Raw genomic sequence first — 17,800 nt, 5'->3', positions numbered from 1 at the left:
TTCTTAGCTGCGTTAGGTTCCTAGCCCCTTCCTGCAAAAATGCGTTATAAGGTACACCATGGAGATGCTCCAGGGAGCCACCTGTCCATACAGTTGCATAGAAATCTGGTGAGCTTCAGTTAAAAGGAGAAACTGTGAAGTAATGGCTGCAGCAAATAGCTCTTATTTCAGCAACCCTCTGCAATAAGGTGGGTTGTGAATCACTTGGATGTGAATGATCTAGGTTTCTACTCTGTAATATAGCAAACTGAACAGTGGAAATAAGAATCTGAACATCCTGAATGATTAACCTTGTGTACCCTTGAGGTTATCATTAAACCTGCATTAAACCTGCCTTTCTGCCTGAGCTTCCCCTGATGTAGAATGGAGTTAAGAGCATCTAGCTACACCAAAAGGGGATTACAAGAAGCCAATGCATTTGGAAGATCAAAACTATTATATAAATGGCTACTATTGGTGAATGCTATTAGACAGAGCTGAGATTCGGGCCATTTTTCATATAACTTTCTTCAGCAGTGGCAGTTACATGGAACATAGAAAATGTTACGTGTTGCTTTGGCAGTAGAAGTGATTAGGAAGACTAACAGCCAGCCTGCTTAGAGTGTTCATGGTTACGTATTCTCAGAAGAGAAGGCAAACCACTTCATAGGGAATATGGAAGCAGAGAGCAATTGTGTGCAGAGGTAAAAAAAATAAACAGCGGCTTTCTCAGATTAGCAGTTTTCTATTAATCTGCTTGCAAGCACATGGCCTGTTCCATCCCACTAGAAAACTGATATTAGGAAATTGTCAGCATTTCTGAAATTCCTGTCTTTTTCTCCTTTTAAATTAGTTTAATGATAATATTGCTTGATTAGCTCTAGTAGAATTTACATTGGCTTAAGTGTAAGGAAGAACGAGGCCCCATGAATTCCTTGTTTTAAATAGGATTTGTTTCTTTGTAGAAGCCTACCTTTCATCCATGTAAGTGATATGAATTTTACTGTGATGACAGCAGCACAATGTGGTTCTCTCAAACCCGTTGCCCTAATGAAACCAATTATGGGAAACAGAGCAGTTCACTAAATAAACCCCAAACTGGAGCCCATGCCAATTAGCCCCCTTGTTCCACACTTTTGTAGAATGGGGTATATCCCCTGAGTTCTTCAGGCCTGCCCTGTCACAGGCAGTATGCTGGGAGGAGATGATCATTTTCCCTGCTCAGTCATCTTACTATTCTTACACTTACATTCCTCAACTCACCTGCTCCTGCCCACACCTTTGCCTAACCTAAACCCCTTGGCCTTGCTCCTAGGCCATGTGTAGATGAAATGAGGGGCGTGTGTGCACAACACTTTGAACTGGGCTCAATGCTTTTGCGCCACTTTAATGGTGTCGGTGTTTGTACGCCTCAGTGGCATACTCCACATTAATTCCAGCCACTGTAGGAAATTAGGCAGGGTAATGCACCTTAAATGACCCTGAAGTCCTCTGCCTTTATGTACCTAGTACCGCTTTCAAGTTGTTGGCAGTCAGATACTCTGCTATTTACTCATAGGGCTATGGGATGTTGTCTTTCAGGTACACATTGTATTCTAGGATAAGCATGAAGGAAAAGCATCTTGTCTTAGAATCAAGTACAAGGGTGGGAGCAGACAGCTGCTGTGGCTCAGGCTCCAGCCTCTATGCAGGATCAGGGCCATATCCATAGCTGCTGTCTACCTCCTCCCCTCCCTGCCACTTCTGTACCTTGCCATCTCCCACATGAAGCCTGATCCTCCCATATCCCCTTTCCCACACAGACTCTGCTCTCCTGTCTGCTCCTCTCTGTCTTCCCTGACCCTTGCTTCATGCTGGCAGACTCTGTGCCTCCTGCAGCCTGAGGCACTGAGCAGAGCCCCAGCCTGGTCCCAAAGCATTGGTGTGTGGCTTGCATGACTGTTCTAGGGCTATAGGGCTGGAGCCATGCTTTGTGCCCCAGGATAGAATAGGGACAGAGCCTGCCAATGTGGGACCAAGGGAAGTGGGGAACAGAGGCTAGGGGGAGGGGAGAAGCAGAGGCCAGAGGGAGAGGCAAGAGAGGGAGCAGAGGGAGAAGGGATTCTGAGGTTGTGGGGGGACAGGCAAGGGCAGAAGATGCAGGGGGGAAAGCACAAGCGGTGGGCAAGGTGCTTGACCTCCCCACACTTCCTGCCCCCTGCAGCAGTGGGATGATGGATTCATGGTCATCTTAGATTTGAGTAAATACAGTATATATATTTTTAACTGTCTGAGCACTGATCAATTGTATTTTGTTATTTATCAAACAACAGAAGACCATATTCTGTTGTAAGGGGATCATCGTGTAGGGGCATGGTCCTCTGTGCCCTGATGATATCCACTTGCTGGTCCTCACTGGGGAAAGAGCCCTAGCCAATTAGTCAGACTGGGGGCCCCCTAATTCTTGCCTGCCATGACTCAATGGATTATTTGATTCTGGGAGGGTGGCAGTGGGTGTTCCCTCTGGTACTCCACTTCCCAAAAGAAATGTAAAGTGCCTGCTGTGCTCGGCTTCTCCTCACTCTTGGTGTGCTGGGAATCGTGATCCTTGCCACTGCCACTTTTGCCACTTCTGGCTAATCGATACCCCACTGAGATAACTGATGAATCGCAGTAGCAGTTAGGGTCTGCTGAAATTCGTGAGTTTCTCTGAGCTCTTGGACCAACTGGTCCACCCTGTTCCACCAGGTGGTCATCGGATCCACCCAGCCCATACTCAACTCACTCGCTCCTTCTCCCTTCTGCTCTCCTCTGCTCCTCCCAGCCAAGTCACATGGCCAGAAATAGCTCCTGGGGCATTGGGGAAAGCCAATCTGGCTCACCTGCTGGGCTAGTAAAGCTGGCTGCAGGCATGTCGGGAGTTCCCTCCGCAGTGTGAAGGCGCTATGTTCAGGTAATCCGTGGCCAGGGCCATCGGGTTCCCACAAAGAGCAGCTATCACACCTGTGACTGTTCTTTTTCACTGCCACTACTCTGCATCTTACCTCATCTAAAATTTAATTACAGTATGAAAAAATAGCCTATCAAAAACTACATACCCTAAAGAGGCCTCATCCAAGGAGTCAGACATTACAATTTATTCTTATGCAATGAAGGATAAAAGGGATAATAGTAAGCTCTCTGATAGCTCAACTCATCATCTTAGAAGACTTATAGTGTATAATTAAGTCTTATTAATATATTAAAGTCTGAGAACCAGGAGGCCAAGATTTCATAGATCAGAAAAAAGCATTATAAATGAAGGTCCGATGCCATGCATGGCTATGCCAAAAACCATTATAGAAAGCTAATGCTTTTATGTGTTCTTACAGAAATTCCTATATACAGATATTGCTTGTTAAATTAGAAAAAGGGAGAACTGTATACATCCACTGATGTAGCCAAAGTGTATCTTGACAGTATTCCTCAAAATAAAAGACTTTCTAAAGTTTCTCTCTTGTTTGCATTTTTTGATTTGCATGAGAAGTGGGATTGTTTTGTGGGTAAGGTGCTGGACTGAAACTTCAGATAAATTCACTCATATTTTTGAGGTGCTCTGAGATCAAGGTGGTGGGGGCTAAATAACAGGTAGAAAGATGCTGCATTTCAGCTAAACAACATTTGTTTTGGGTTTGTTTTTTAAACTATTTCTGACCTCACATAAGGGAACCTAGCAGAACACTTCTACCTCAGTTCCCTACATAAGAATGACCTGGGCCAAAGCTGGAGAAGCTGGTAAAGTTCAGAGATAATACAGAATAGGCATCCCATTAGTAAAGATTATAAGTGCAGGTGGACAGATTGAAAATGAATGTTATAGCTCTAATTGGGAGCCACTGATGATATGCCTGACTGGTGTTTCAAATGACAGGTCTACTGGAAATGTAGGTCCTGTGCTGTGTGCTTCAAGTAACAAGCCACTGAACATACACAGTTTCTTTCAAGAAATAACTCATAGTCAAACAAACATAGAAATTAATTGCCTTATTAGTTTCTATAGTATAGGCTCCCTGACAAAAAGAGACTAAAGCTACTTCTTAGATATGCAGTAATGATAAGTAGAGCATGTCATACAGCCCTGAGACCTGAAGTCCACAAAATCAATCCAAGTCTGTTTTACTCCTATTGCAATTTTCACTGTGAGTTAATATTCCAGAGAACAAAATTAATTGGAAGAGCTAATTAAACGCAGTTACCTTTAACCTGTTTAGAAAGTGAGTGACTAGCTGAACCCAACTCAACTGACCCATGCACCAGAAAGGTCTAGCACCCCTCAGCCTTTAGGTTTAGGAGGAAGGACCCAGTGGGTTTATACAGAGAAATAAAGTATTATTTTTCTTTTGCTTTTCAGTATTTTATGAGGGTGAGGAAAGCAGGAGCACTAGTTCATTAGAAACCCTCACCAGATACTCAAATTTGGTTGCCTCAATCTGTGCTCATTGAGTTCTGATCTTCAGTCCTTTCTTGATGTTCAAAATAGTCGTTTATTTGCAGCGCATTAAAAGCATACTCAGTGCATTTCTCATAGACAAAAATGTTCATGGGCATGGGCATTTGGGAAGTTTCACCATTTCCAGAAATTAGCAACATTCCAGAAAATAGCAAAAGGATTTCCAGAAGTCAGTGTCCAGCCATTATGTCAAGAAACTGTGGGATGTTTCCCCAGATTGTGCTTCAAATGCAAATGTGTAGACATTGTGGATAGGATGTAAACATGAAAGTTTCTTAATCTGAGAAAGCCTGGTTAGAATTGATATATTTCATTATTTATGTTTCTCCTAGAGCTACCCATTCAGTTCAATTGCTTAATACAGACACTACCACGAAATAATAGGAGTTTAAGTAGTGGTGCTCAAAGTACAGACCACGAGCCATATCCAACCCACATCCAACCCTTTGAGTTCCCCACATGTCTGGAGAATTGGCAGCGGAGGAGCAGTGGCATAGCTCTAGGAGTGTGTAGCCCCAGATCCATTGGGTAGGGTTGGACCACACACCAGATCTGGCCCATGGACCCACTTACCCATGTACAGGAAAGTTTGAGCACTGCTAATTTAGAAGGAAGGAGTTTAGGAAGAACTTGCTTGGTTTATCTAGTCCAAACTCCTATATTGAGTAGGATCTTTCATTTGCTTAGTATTGACTTAACATTAAGTATGTTCTTATCTTCTCTCTGCTGAGGGGGGTGTAACATTGTTATCATTGTTTTCTATAGGGCACCTCAGATGGTGAGAAGGTCAGTTTTCCGGTGCAGAAGACAAGACAGACATCCCATGCAGTCTGTAAAAGAACAGAACAAGGAAAAGCAATTTGTAATGTGAAAACTGCTGCCTTTTTTTACTAAATAGTTAATTACATTACATCAGATTTAAATTCCAGTGTAATTGTCAGTGCTCCTAGGAACACATCTCTCTGTAGATTATACTATTCAACCCAGCACATATTTTTTAACTGAATAAATGTTCTCTGTATTTAAGCACGAACATTAAAATGTTGTTTTAAAAAACTGTTTTAATTAAACTCTTTTTTTCCCATAAAACAAAAAAGTCTATTTGCCAGATTGAGAATTCTTGGTTGCACTTCAAGTTACATTGTTGCTTGTTTTCACTTTTTAGAAGAGGACTGATTAAACTCCTTTGACTGATCCACAGAATGAAGTCCCTACTGTTGTATGAAGATTCCTATGAAAAATACACCTGCTTTTTCTGCATATCCAATTTAATACAGTAACATTTATAACCATGAAAAACAGCAGAGTGACTGTATACTAATTTGGTAGTTTGTGAAGTAAAACCTGTTCAAAGCTGAGAAGGAAAATGCATTATGGGCAACAGCAGAGTGCATTGGGTTGGAAAATTAGTTCTGTATGTAGAATGAGAAGGCTCATGAGTATAGAGGCCCTCATACCCTATAAGGAAAGCTACCATCCAGTGCGCCAGCAGTTATGAATGGGTTTCAGGTCCCTAGTAAGTAGAAGTTTACAAACGGAGTTAACATTGCAAGGTGTCCAGAGGAAGACAGGTGTCTACAGGGCAGCAGTGAGGCTTTTTACTACCAGTTCTTTATTTGAGAGGTGGACTGAATGCTAAGCTGTCTGTAACCACAACTCTTCCTTCTGCCATAAAGAAAACAATTGTAAGGTAGAACTGGTAAGCTGCAAAGCACGATGTGCCACATCTGGAGGAAGGAGTCAAACTCTTGTATAAGTAGTCAGTGGAAAATATAATTAATGACTTACCAAAGATAAGCCGTTGCAGAGAACACCAAACTTACCATATTTGCTCAAATACAAGATTACCCTGAATGTAAGACAATCCCCTCAGTAATTAGGATCTACACACAGAAAATGTATACATTTATTATAATTTTCCATGTATGGAATCTAATTATAGGAGGATCATCTTAAATTTGTCTCCCCACTACTGCAAGTGGTGGACAGAGAGGTGATGAAGGGGGCAGGAATGAGGTAGGCAGTAGGGGACAAACAGTGGGGGACGCATGTGGAAGGGCAGGCAGAGAGGACAGTAATGGGGCAGACCGTGTGGGGGGTAGGGGACAGGTAGTGAGAGGCAGGCAGCTTGCCTTCTGCCCCGCCACTAAACTCCACATTGTGTCTTCCTCCCCACCACCCTCCACACCCAACTCCCCCTTCCCCTGTTCCTCCCTCCTCCTTTTTCCATGCTGCTTTTGCCACCCACAGCCTCAGGTCTCCCCGCTTCCTCCCATCTCCCCCCTCTGAAGTCTCTCCTCCCTTCCTGCCCCTCAATACCCCCCCACTCCCTTACCTTTGCTCAGCACTGGCAGGCTCCATCCATGCTGCAGCCTGGGGCATGGAGTATGGCTCCAACCCAGCCCTGTAGCAACAGTGGCAGGGAGCCAGGCTGGAACAGCAGTGCTGGCTTTGCACCACTGCTATGGGGCCGGGCTGGAGCCATGCTCCATGCCTAGGCTGTAGCAGGGATAGAGTAAGAAGGAGCACAGCAGAGGGAGAGAGAAAGCCAAAAGTGGTGTTGGGGTTGGGGAAAGGGCAAAACTGGAAGCTGCAAGGGAGGAGTGGCAGGGCATGCAGAGGCAGTGGGTGGGGGGTAGGGAGGGGCAGGCAACAGCTATGGCTCCAGCTCCAGGTTGGGCCTGGAGCAGCAGCAACTGCTGTGCTTTGCTTCCTCCCCACCCCATCCATGCTCAGTTGTAAGGCAAGGGAACCTTTCTCCCATGTTAAATGGAAGAAAAAAACTCATCTTCTAATCAAGTAAATATGGTATTTTCAGTTGTCATTTTAGTGCCAGTCCATTTTTGAGGAAGGATATATTAATATAGATTGTTCATTGTATTATAATATTTCTAATGTATAAATAGCCACATTCTATCTTTTAAATGGAACTTCTCAGATTGTGGAAAAGATGCGTTGCAAGGGTCCTTTTCCTTCCCTGGGAAATGTTCAAGCAAACAGCAGACTTTGAAAGTAAACATGCCAGAAAGTATTAACAGGAATATCTACAGTTTTTTTCCTTCTGAAGTGTTTTTTTTTACAGTAACAATAATTATTATTTTGAATTTTGAATGCATTAGGCACTCATCTCAACACTATTCTTCTTGTAACAGTGACTAACAGCTGCAAGTATGTGACTCAGCAAGCAATGTACCCCTACTGACTCATCTTCAAAAGCATGTGCATGCATGTATAGAGATGCATGTTTCTTTTGGAGAGAAGAAAGGTGATGTAGAACATTTCTCTCTATATAAAAAAGGAGGAGGATGCTCATTGTAGGGTGTAGCATAGTATATGAGAACTGAATTGCTGCCAGAGGGACATACACATGTATTACATCTTTTATGGGAAAGTGTGACACAGGACTGGGAAGGGATCTTCTGGAGTAATCCAGTTATATAACCTCCTTCAAAAACTGATCAAGCTCCCCCTTAAAACTAGCCACTTGCTAGTTGCACTTGCTACTCCTTTGGAAAAACTATTTCAGAACCTCACTCCTCTCTGATGGTTAGAAGCCTTCTTCTAATTCCTAGCCTAAATGTATTCATCATTGGTTTATACCTATTTGCTCTTGTACCAACATTGTCCCTTGGCTTGAATAGCTCTTCTCCCTCCTTGGTGCCGAACCACAATGACTTATTTATAGAGGCAAGAGGCAGTTTTATAGAGGCCAATCATGTCCCCTCTCAACATTTGTTTTGCTAAGCCACAGAAGCCATAATCTTCAGTTTCCTCTTACAAAAGCAGATAAGCTTTTCATTTCCTTGATTATCCTAATAGCCCTTCTCTGTACCTGCTCCAGTTTGAATGAATCTTTCAGACCTGCAGAACTGTGCATAATATTGCAGATGAAATCTCACAAGTGTCTTGTACAATTGTCATTAATACTTCCTGACACCAGAACTCATCTTCTGATACGTTTGCCTTTTCCCCTGCTGAATCTAGTTGGTGGCTCAGTGCCACACTATGCGCAACTCTGGTACATTCAAGTCATTCTTCTCCTCTCTCATAGCAGAAATCTTGTTAATAATCCCCAAGTGCATGAACTTGTGCTTTGAAATGCTGATTTTTCATCCCATTGCTATTGCTGCAGTCCTCAAAGTCTTTTTCTTTTGTTTTTCTTTTGGCTCTGCAGTTACGAAGTCTCCCAGCTGTGTGTCATCAATGAAGTACACTCCTACTTTTTGTACCACATACATGGATGCACCCGTTAAATAATATCAGTCCCAGTGCATAGTCTACAAATAACTTCTTTCTATCATAATAATTTTTCTTTCAGAGGAACCCATAATACTCTAGTTTCTCATCTATCTTATAGTTCTGGTGTAATGTACTGTGATGTTGAATGTCATGTACTATAATGTTGTAACATGTCCAGAAGCCTTCAGGGGACTGGAGGAATGAACTGCAATGTGCATTACAACTTCCAGAAGGTGGCAGGAGGAAGTAGAAGGAGCAGTGTTGAAGTGCAGGTCACACAGCAGGGAGGGACGTGTGGCCAAAGTGTTGGAAGGAGTGGCAGAGCTAGGACTGCGAGGTGCAGCAGATGTGGAACCCAGGCAGACTGTGATTAAGTGTTTTATGGGACCACAGACTTGTTTGGAGCCCTCTGGAGCTGTAGAAGGGTTTAAGGTTCTCCATCATATATATCACGGTGTTACTGTTTCCTACCATTTACCTGTTCATGGGTGATTTAACCACAGTGTCACTGTTTAATTCTTGTTACTTAGGTCCTAAGTGTACGTACCCTAATGTTAATGTTTGTTTACCTGTGTCCGTCCCTCTCTCTTTAGCCCATTGGCTTGTGACCCTAATCCTCAGCATCCCCAGAACTGGCTCAGCCCCACAGAAGCTGCAGCAGTTAATGCTGCTACCGTTGCCCTGCTGCCAGCTTTCTATATCCATATGGAACTCCACCGGCTGAAAGCAGGAAGAAGGTCCATTTCCAACCCTCTAAAAGAAATGTCAACCTATCCTGTAAAACTGATTTTCCATTTTTCAATTGGCTTGAGGTGCCATAAATAATATTTGTCTTACTCTCTTTGAGCACTCTTAACACTTCAAATAAGAATGGCAGAATCTGGTCTGTGGTTTGCATTGGCTAGATCAAGTCATAAGGGGCACAAACCCAAGCCACACATGTTAAAAGTTTGCAGTACTTTTGCAGTACCGTAGCTGGGACCCATACACTGCCCCTTTTCCGTGACATTCTTATACCACACTGTCCTGTTATAAGTTAGCTGGTTGATGTGTATAAACAATGTGTGACTAGCTGCCACACCCTAACTCCAGCCCACAGCCTCTGAGGACCCACTACAGTTGAAAAGAGGATCTTACACTAGGCTGACAAGGTCCACATTTCTGATCAACTCTAACAGCTCCAGATAAGAACCCATCACAAAGCATCACTAATGCATGATTCTGATGCCTGTGATGTGCTAAGTATAATTTGCACTTTAAAGTTCATACAGGGAGAATTACATGTACTTGATAATTGGACCCTCAGATGCTCAGTTTTCTGACTAATTAACCTGAACTATTCACCAGCTCCTTTGTTTCTGGTTTTAATTTGTTTATATCATGTAAGCCTTCCTGTCCTGTCTTTTTTAAGTCCCATGTTTGGGGGCACTCTTGTGAGATTCTGACAGTCTTCTACTAAAGTTATCTGGTATGCAAACTTAAGGTATTCATTGCCTGATAGTATCAGGCCATGTGAACAGCTTGTGAATCATACTCTTGTCACACATCAGGACATTAATTTCTCCCATTATTGCATAAGTTAAGGCATTTTATTCATGACTAAAGTGGAATCTATGTGAATCGTTTATGAAGATGACTGGGTGACTGTGTATGGACAGCCTGCCACTGTCCTCTGCTGAACTGAATCAGAACTGATCACTTGTGTACATATAACAAGTTCTATGGAACAGTTTAAAATGTATCCTTTAGCTTAAGTGGTAAGATCCTGTGTTTTCCCAGGCTTGAGGTTCTGAACTTGCTACTGCTGCTAAGTTCAGATATTCAAATGTGTGCACCACAGTGCCAGCCAGAAGTTGTAGAAGTCCAGGGATTGATAACATTTGGGTAAAAAGTATAGTTATTCAATATCTGCTGTGTTTTATCATGTTAAAAATACATTTCTGAGGGAGTACAGTGGGGAAAACAAATTTTCCCCCTATTCACTGGGGCAAAGTATAATCCTGCCACAACATGTTTCAGGGAGTGCCAACTGATATTTTTTTCATGTCTCTCAAAGTCTTGGAAAGTCTTATCCAGGTATATGATATATGGATATGTCTTTTAAAATTGGTTTTGGAGTTGTATAACTTCCTACATAAGGTCACACACAATAATAATAAATGTGACATCTTATGAATTGTGACCACCTTATTACAGCTTCGATTCTGCAAAGCTTAGTCGCATTTAATAGTCCCTTTGTTTTCCATTAATCTATTTGTGCAAATGAATATTACTCAACTTAAGTAATGGCTGAAGAGTCTAGCCCTAAAACTACTTCTTCAGGGCTGTTTTTTTCCTTGTATCTTGCTACAACATCAAGCACTCAGTAACTGTTAAATAATTCTTCTTAGCATCATGTGCTGTACTGATTGTGTTGATAGATATGCAATGACACACTTACACGTCATTCAAATGAGTGACATCATGTTACAAGATGTAATTTAAGAGAAGGGTATCAGATGTTTTTTTATTATTGCCTAATACACAATGTATCTTGAAGGATTGCTGCACGGTTTTATGACATGATCTTGGTAAACCTCTTTTGTAAAAGACAGGTCAAATCTTTCTAGGACTTTCCTTTGCATCTCTGGTAACCAGAGTTCTCTTACTTCAAAGTCTTTGTGACGTAACCCACTGGATCACACTGCCTCAGAGGACAAGGCCCATCCTTTACAAATCATATAGAATCTAACACAGAAACATAGAAGAAAAGGTCAGGAAGGAACCTCAGGAGATCATCTAATTCAGCTTCCTGTTCTGTTGTGGGATCAAATATGCTTAGATCATCCCAACCAATATTCATTTAACCTGTTCTTCAAAACCTCCAATTAAAGAGATTCCACAATGTCTATAGGTAGCTTGTCTCAGTGTTCCATAACCCTAAGTGTCAGGGACAGTTTATTTTTATCCAAACTTAACCTTCCTTGTTGCCAATTGAAATGATTCTTTTTTGGTTTTCGTCATGTAGCCATGGAGAACCACTTATTACTATCCTCTTTACAATAACGTTACAGTACATATTGCAAGATCCCGCTGTCGTGATTCAGTGGTAGGCTCATTGTCCACTATGTGGGTTTGAGTCCCAGACATGCATGTACCTGCAGCCATTGAGGCATCAAATGTCTGGATTCTGTCTGGCCTTTGGATTCTGCCTAAAGGGGTCGTGGAAGGTCTGGGAAGCCTCCAGTCCTCCTCCATACTCCTGCATAGGTATACACATCAAAGGTCCTGGTGACCCCATGCACATACACCATGATCCAGGATTGACAGTTGCCTACTATATATTACAAAACTATCATGCCTCCTTGTCTTTTCTAAACTAAACATATACAGTCTCTTCAGCCTAACCTCACAGGTCAAGTTTTCTAAAATGTTTATCATACTTGCTCTTCTTTGCACTTTCTCCATTTGTCCCCATGCTTCTGAAAAATGGACACCCTTCTCCAACTGACATCTCACCAGTCTGGTGTAGAATGAAATCCTTTCCTCCTGTGTCTTAAGATACAACACTCCTGCTAACACATTCTGGAATAATATCTGACTTTTTTTTTTTGCAACAACATTATGTTGTTGACTCACATTTAGTCCGTGATCAGCTATGCTCTCCAGACCCTGAATTACTACTGCCAAGCCGGTTATTCCCTATGTTGTATTTATGCATTTGCTTTCTTCTTTTCGGGTGTAGCACTCTGCACTTGTCTTATTTGATTTCTACTTTGTTGATTTTGGACCGTCTCTCTGGTTTGTCAAGATCATTTTGAACTGTGATCCTGTCTCACAAAGTGCTTGCAACCCCTCCCTAATAAATGTCACTCACAAAATTTATAGCACATATAATATTCCATCATTTAAGTCATTAGTTGACTGCTAAAGAGGGAAATTAGATTGGTTTGACATAATCTGTTCCAGACAAATCATTTTGACTGCTTTTTATCACCTTATGATCATCTAGTTATTTCTAAATTGTTTAATAATTTAGTTGGGAATGTTTGCCTGGTCTAATTTTCCATTTTTAATAACAAGTACTGTGTTTGCCCTTTTCCAGTGCTCTAGTCCTCCCCCATACTCTACCATAGCTCAGAGATTACTTCAGCAAATGTGTATCCCTTGAAGTGAATTTCATCAGCTCCTGCCAACTTGAACATGCCAATCTTATGTCTTTAAACTGTTCTTATCCTATTCTGGCCTGCTTGCCTATTTCCTCTTTTAAATACAAACTGATATTTGACAGAAGAGGAAAAGAAAATGACATAAATTAATGTTTTCAACAATGCCAAGCAGTCTTTCCATGTAAATTAGCACAGCTCCATTTTGAATCACTGGGGATCTATTAGTTGGCTTTAATTGGGAGTTAGATCAGACACTTAATGAGGGTGTTTCTCATAACAATTATGCAACAAATGCATCACCTCTTGTTGCTCTTGATGGTACACCTGGAAAAGTTCCCAAATAAGTTCAAAGTCCTGTGGGTGTAGGTAAGCTTGGCCAGTTATTTTTATTGGTGCTGCAAAACTTCATATGTAAAATCCAAGTTTTCCAGGGCGGTAGGGTAGAGTATGGGAAAAGATTTCCATTAAAACATGATGCCATATTTTTTGTGAAATTACTACCAGCTGAAAATCTATCTTCTCCTGATTTCTTCTGGTAATTTGGAGCAAGGGAAATTTTGTTTTCTAATCTTTTTTTTTTTCAAATGCAGAGGCAATAATGGAAATAAACTGTTCTTAGGGAAATCAGTCATCACATGGAAACCTGATATTTTCTTGCACACAGTAAGTTCAGGGACATTAAGAACCAGTGCTACAGATTTTACTTATGTGAATAATTCTAAGTTTTCGATAGATGCATTTATTTGAATAACAGTAACATACCAGGACCTGGAGTTTTCACTTCAAAACAGGGCCAGTTAGAATTTGCAAAGCAAAAGTAATATGGACTAGTGCTCTGGTAACTTAAAATGTTTTCATATATTTAGTTGAAAAGCTAAATCCATGGGTGGATTAATTCACACATATAAAGATCTTTGAACACATGAAAGATAAATACTAAGTGGTCATACTGGTTTTTTTTAATCTATGATCAATTGTAACTGAAGGAAGCAATTATTTTAACTCATCATTTAAATCTATAAGGCAAACTGTTGGTGAGAACTATATGATTTATAAATTCATATAGGCCAGCACATTTTTAAATAAATAATATAAAACTGGAGCTAGATTTTTTTTTCAACGAAACAATAAAATAAAGTCAAGATAGGCCTTGTGAGAGGGATTTATTAATGTTTCTGATGTTAAACATTAATGAATAATATTGTTTCCTGAAAGTACCAATGCCTAGAAAAAAATATGAAATTCCTTAGACTGCATATAAGGCTCGTGGTTTTCCATAAGTTGACAATTTAATTTGACTGCTTTAAACTTCTGAAACAGATAAGTATCAGCTAAAGGCAACTGAAAGATAAAATTATACATTTAGCAACAGGGAACACGGGGATTTAGTTGCTCCTCAGGGAGGTGACAACCTGCAATGACAAGGAGCTAATCAAATTGTATGGAGTTTGCTTTTCTTCTTGACTTCAGAAAGATGTTTGATGTCAGTTGCCTCATTTTTCCAGCTAGTGCAAGTACTATTACAGAAGTAGTGATGCAGGAAACACTGTCTTTTTCTAAAAAGGTTATTCAAATAAATATTTCCAGATAATCAACTGTCCTTTACTTTCCTTCTGCTTGTTACAAACAGTTACAATACCAGACCTGTGGGACAACCCCAGCCCCATGTGTACCTGAGGTGAAGTCCCAGACTGCACTGAAATCAGTTAAGTTTAAGCCACCAACTTCAGTGGAGAAAAGTTTTCATTGCTAATGCACCCCTAAGGAATACTGGGATGCCAGAGGAAATTGCCATATTCAGGAATAGAAAATGCAGCAGCAAAAAGCTTTAAAATTTTCAGTCCATCTTCTCTTGAGACACCTCACCATGGGAGAAAGCTGTTGGGAAGGTTGGATTTATGTGGCTTCTTCTTGAAACAGCTGACTGCCCATAAGCAGCATTCACTCAAGGGAAGTGGTATCTAACTGCTCAGTGCTGCCAACCTTGTAATTCTTACAGTCCATGTAAGTGAGATCTGCTAACTTGACTGCTAGTACATTGTCAGTTGGCTCTCTAATGAGGATATGAATAGGTGGCCCTGACAACTGTGGGGGGGAATGCAAGACCTAATGCTGCAAGATTTTGTGGAGACAGATTTCTGGTTCACCTTAACCTGTATCATGCAACAGACTGTTTTATAGGTTCTGCTATGTGGGTGGTACATAGCTATAAAATTGAGCGTAGATTAAGCATGTTTAAGATTATCCAGTCTGTCCAACTATAGGCAGAGAACATCATTCAGCAATTTCTGCATCAAGGCCATAACATCTGTTTGAACTATAGCATTTTAAAAGATTTATTACTGTAAAGTTTCCAAGTGAAGGAGAAGGCATCGCAATCTGAAACCGGTTGTTCCGGTATTTAATTTCTGCAGCTCTGTTGGTACCAGCAGTTTCTTCACAAGGAAAACTTCACATCTCCATTTTTTGTTGTTCCAAATCTGAACAAAAGGTTTGAAAATGCAAACTCTTCTGTGGGAGGGGTCTTTGAATACTCTGGGCTAGCCAGTGACTGTGGGAACCAGGTAGCCTCACCAGATTGGTAGCTCAGGGCCTGGTTTAACCAGAAAGCCAGTTGCCTGGGGAAACTGGGAGCCAAATGCTGGATAGCCTGGAGAGCAAATAACCAGGCAGCTACTAGCACACCTGTAGATCCTGAGAAGCCAGCCAAGCAAGAAGCCTGAAAGCTATGTAGTGTGGCTGGCTGCTTCTGAGAAGCAGAAAAGGTCAAGTCTTATCCGTTTAGAGAGCTCCCCAGCCAATTCTTCTAATACTGTTGGGTGGATATTTTTTTTTGTTGGGCAGATATAAAAACATTTCATAGCTGCTGATGGAATTTAAAGTATTTCATGATAGTGACAACTATTGATTTCTTTCTGGAGCCATTTCATCATCATCATATTTTTTATTATTATTTAACACACAGATAGATGCCTGTTTCCTTTTGCAGGTATATAGGCACACATCAGTTTCAGATCTCTGCAACTTCACAACTGCTTTAATCAGTTCAAAGAAATTCTAAACAATATGTGGTAAAAACTTGCCATTATATAGATGGGTATTTTCTATACGAAGGTAGTAACTGCTGTGGTTCTTATCACAGCATGATTGCAGGGCAGAAAACATTCACTCAAATGGTTAATGGTTTCCAGCTCTGGGCTAATATCCTAACATGACTCCTGATGCATTGGAGACTGTTAACACAGTTTGTAAATCAGTATGTTTTTCAGTGGAAGTGGAAACATTTAATCACTTCAACGAGCACTTTTCACATTCTCTCCATAGAATAAGCGCTACTCCTGAGCTGCAGAGAGCAGTTCTGTACAGCATTGTTGATTTCCTAGGTTAGTTTTAAATTTAAACAGAAAACAAATATCCAAAGGCATGTATGTTGCACAATACTGTATTTAGTGCAAATACTAAAGCAGTAGCGCCTGAGCGCAGTCCTTGCAATGCAAACATCTTTCTGTACACCTAGAGGGTGCTGATAAAATGCAGTCTTTTATTTCTAGTAAACTGAAACCATATGTATATTAATCTACCTGAGAAGATTCAAGTGCAAACACTAGTGTACCTGTGTGCATTGAATTGTTATTACATGATGCACAGTAGGAACTTTGATGTTTATGTTTTGTATTATACATAGTATCGCATGATATTATTGTTATCTAGCTGTACACATAGCTGCTATCTGTAACCACGTTGTTTTCTCACATTTTCCTTCTCCTTCCTGTTCATCTGTTGCTCTGGCTTGTTATATTTTAGGGTATGTCTGCACTGCAGTCATGGATGTGACTGCAGTGTGGTATAGACGTCCGAGGCAGCTCTAACAAGCTAGCCTGGGTACTGGTAATATGATGCAGGAGCAGCATGAAGTTAGGTTGCAAAACTTTCCAGAGAAGCCAGGTAAATGTTTACAGTGCTGATTAACTCTGTGGTGCTGCTGCTGCATCAGCCAAGTCTATGGGGTATGCCTACCTGTCTGGCAGCAGCTCTTTCAAGCATGCTGCCCTCTAAAGCTAGACGTAGAGTAGCTACATCTGTGTGATGTGGTGGGCAATCTAGTTGCCATGGGAATGGGCTGTGGGCACTGTCATTCGGCAGTATTAACTCTCCTGCCCCAAACAGTACGTGACCTTGGCCATGTTACTTTCTAGTTAGGAGGCAGCCTGCGCAGAGCAGCATGGTGGGCTTGAGGGTGTCACTGTAAGGTGAGCATACAGATATTGCTACATCAAAGGCGCCCTGATGCTCAGTTCAGCCTTGGGACTGACTTGACTTGATAGATGGGGCCACTGCTCTCAGCACCCGAGCTCACTCAGAGGCTGACAGTCCAAGGCAGGCGGAGCAAGGAGAAAGGAACAGTGGGAAAAACCCTTGCTGGTGTCCTATTCACTCTCTCTTTCAGCATCCACTCTGCCCCTCTGCCCCATGACACTGGGAACCTGGGGTCTGACCCAAGAAATGCCAGCTCTCATGTTCTTAGACGCACCTGATGTCTGTAGTCTTCACAGGGCAGCTCCTGAGACTTGGGGTGGCCTGACGCAGACCCCGCGGGCCCTCCTCGGCTGCAGTTGCCTTTAAGCTGCTGGAGAGCCCAGGCTTCGCCGCCCCCACGCGCTGTGCCAGCAGATGAGGCCTTCGTCCCGCTGGCACCCGGGAGGGCGGCAGAGCAGGGAGGACGCTGTGTGGGGGGGGCAGCGCTCGGGCCCGAGTCGTCCCGCTCCCCCCTCAATGCCTCAGGCTGCCGAGGCAGCGCCAGGGCCAGGAGTCTCCCCCCATGCCCCGGGCTGGCCGTGGCAGCCAAGCGGGACAGGGAGCCGCGGGCCGGTGGCTGCGCCGAGGGGAGCCACGTGACCGGCGCTCCCGGCCCCGCCCCCGCCAGGCGGGACTGGGGTGGCGCCGGGCACGGCGGGGACTCCAGCCC

The 17,800-nt window shown here is 42.3% G+C and overlaps 1 long non-coding RNA gene across 1 annotated transcript; it reads right to left on the bottom strand.

Annotated features, from left to right (window-relative positions):
- Positions 1-812: 812 nt before the first annotated feature.
- On the bottom strand, positions 813-17,716 carry LOC149864518 (uncharacterized). The gene is made up of 2 exons (XR_016442755.1): positions 17,366-17,716; positions 813-5,277 (listed from the first exon to the last, which is right to left on the bottom strand). It is a non-coding gene; the product is annotated as an uncharacterized LOC149864518 (long non-coding RNA).
- Positions 17,717-17,800: the final 84 nt, after the last annotated feature.

This window comes from Crocodylus siamensis, chromosome 5 (genome assembly GCF_052110815.1).
Source record: "Crocodylus siamensis isolate JL-2025a chromosome 5, ASM5211081v1, whole genome shotgun sequence".
Taxonomy (NCBI): Eukaryota; Metazoa; Chordata; order Crocodylia; family Crocodylidae; genus Crocodylus; species Crocodylus siamensis.
The sequence above is the reverse complement of the archived record's forward strand: the minus strand, read 5'-3'. Positions and strand labels throughout refer to the sequence as shown.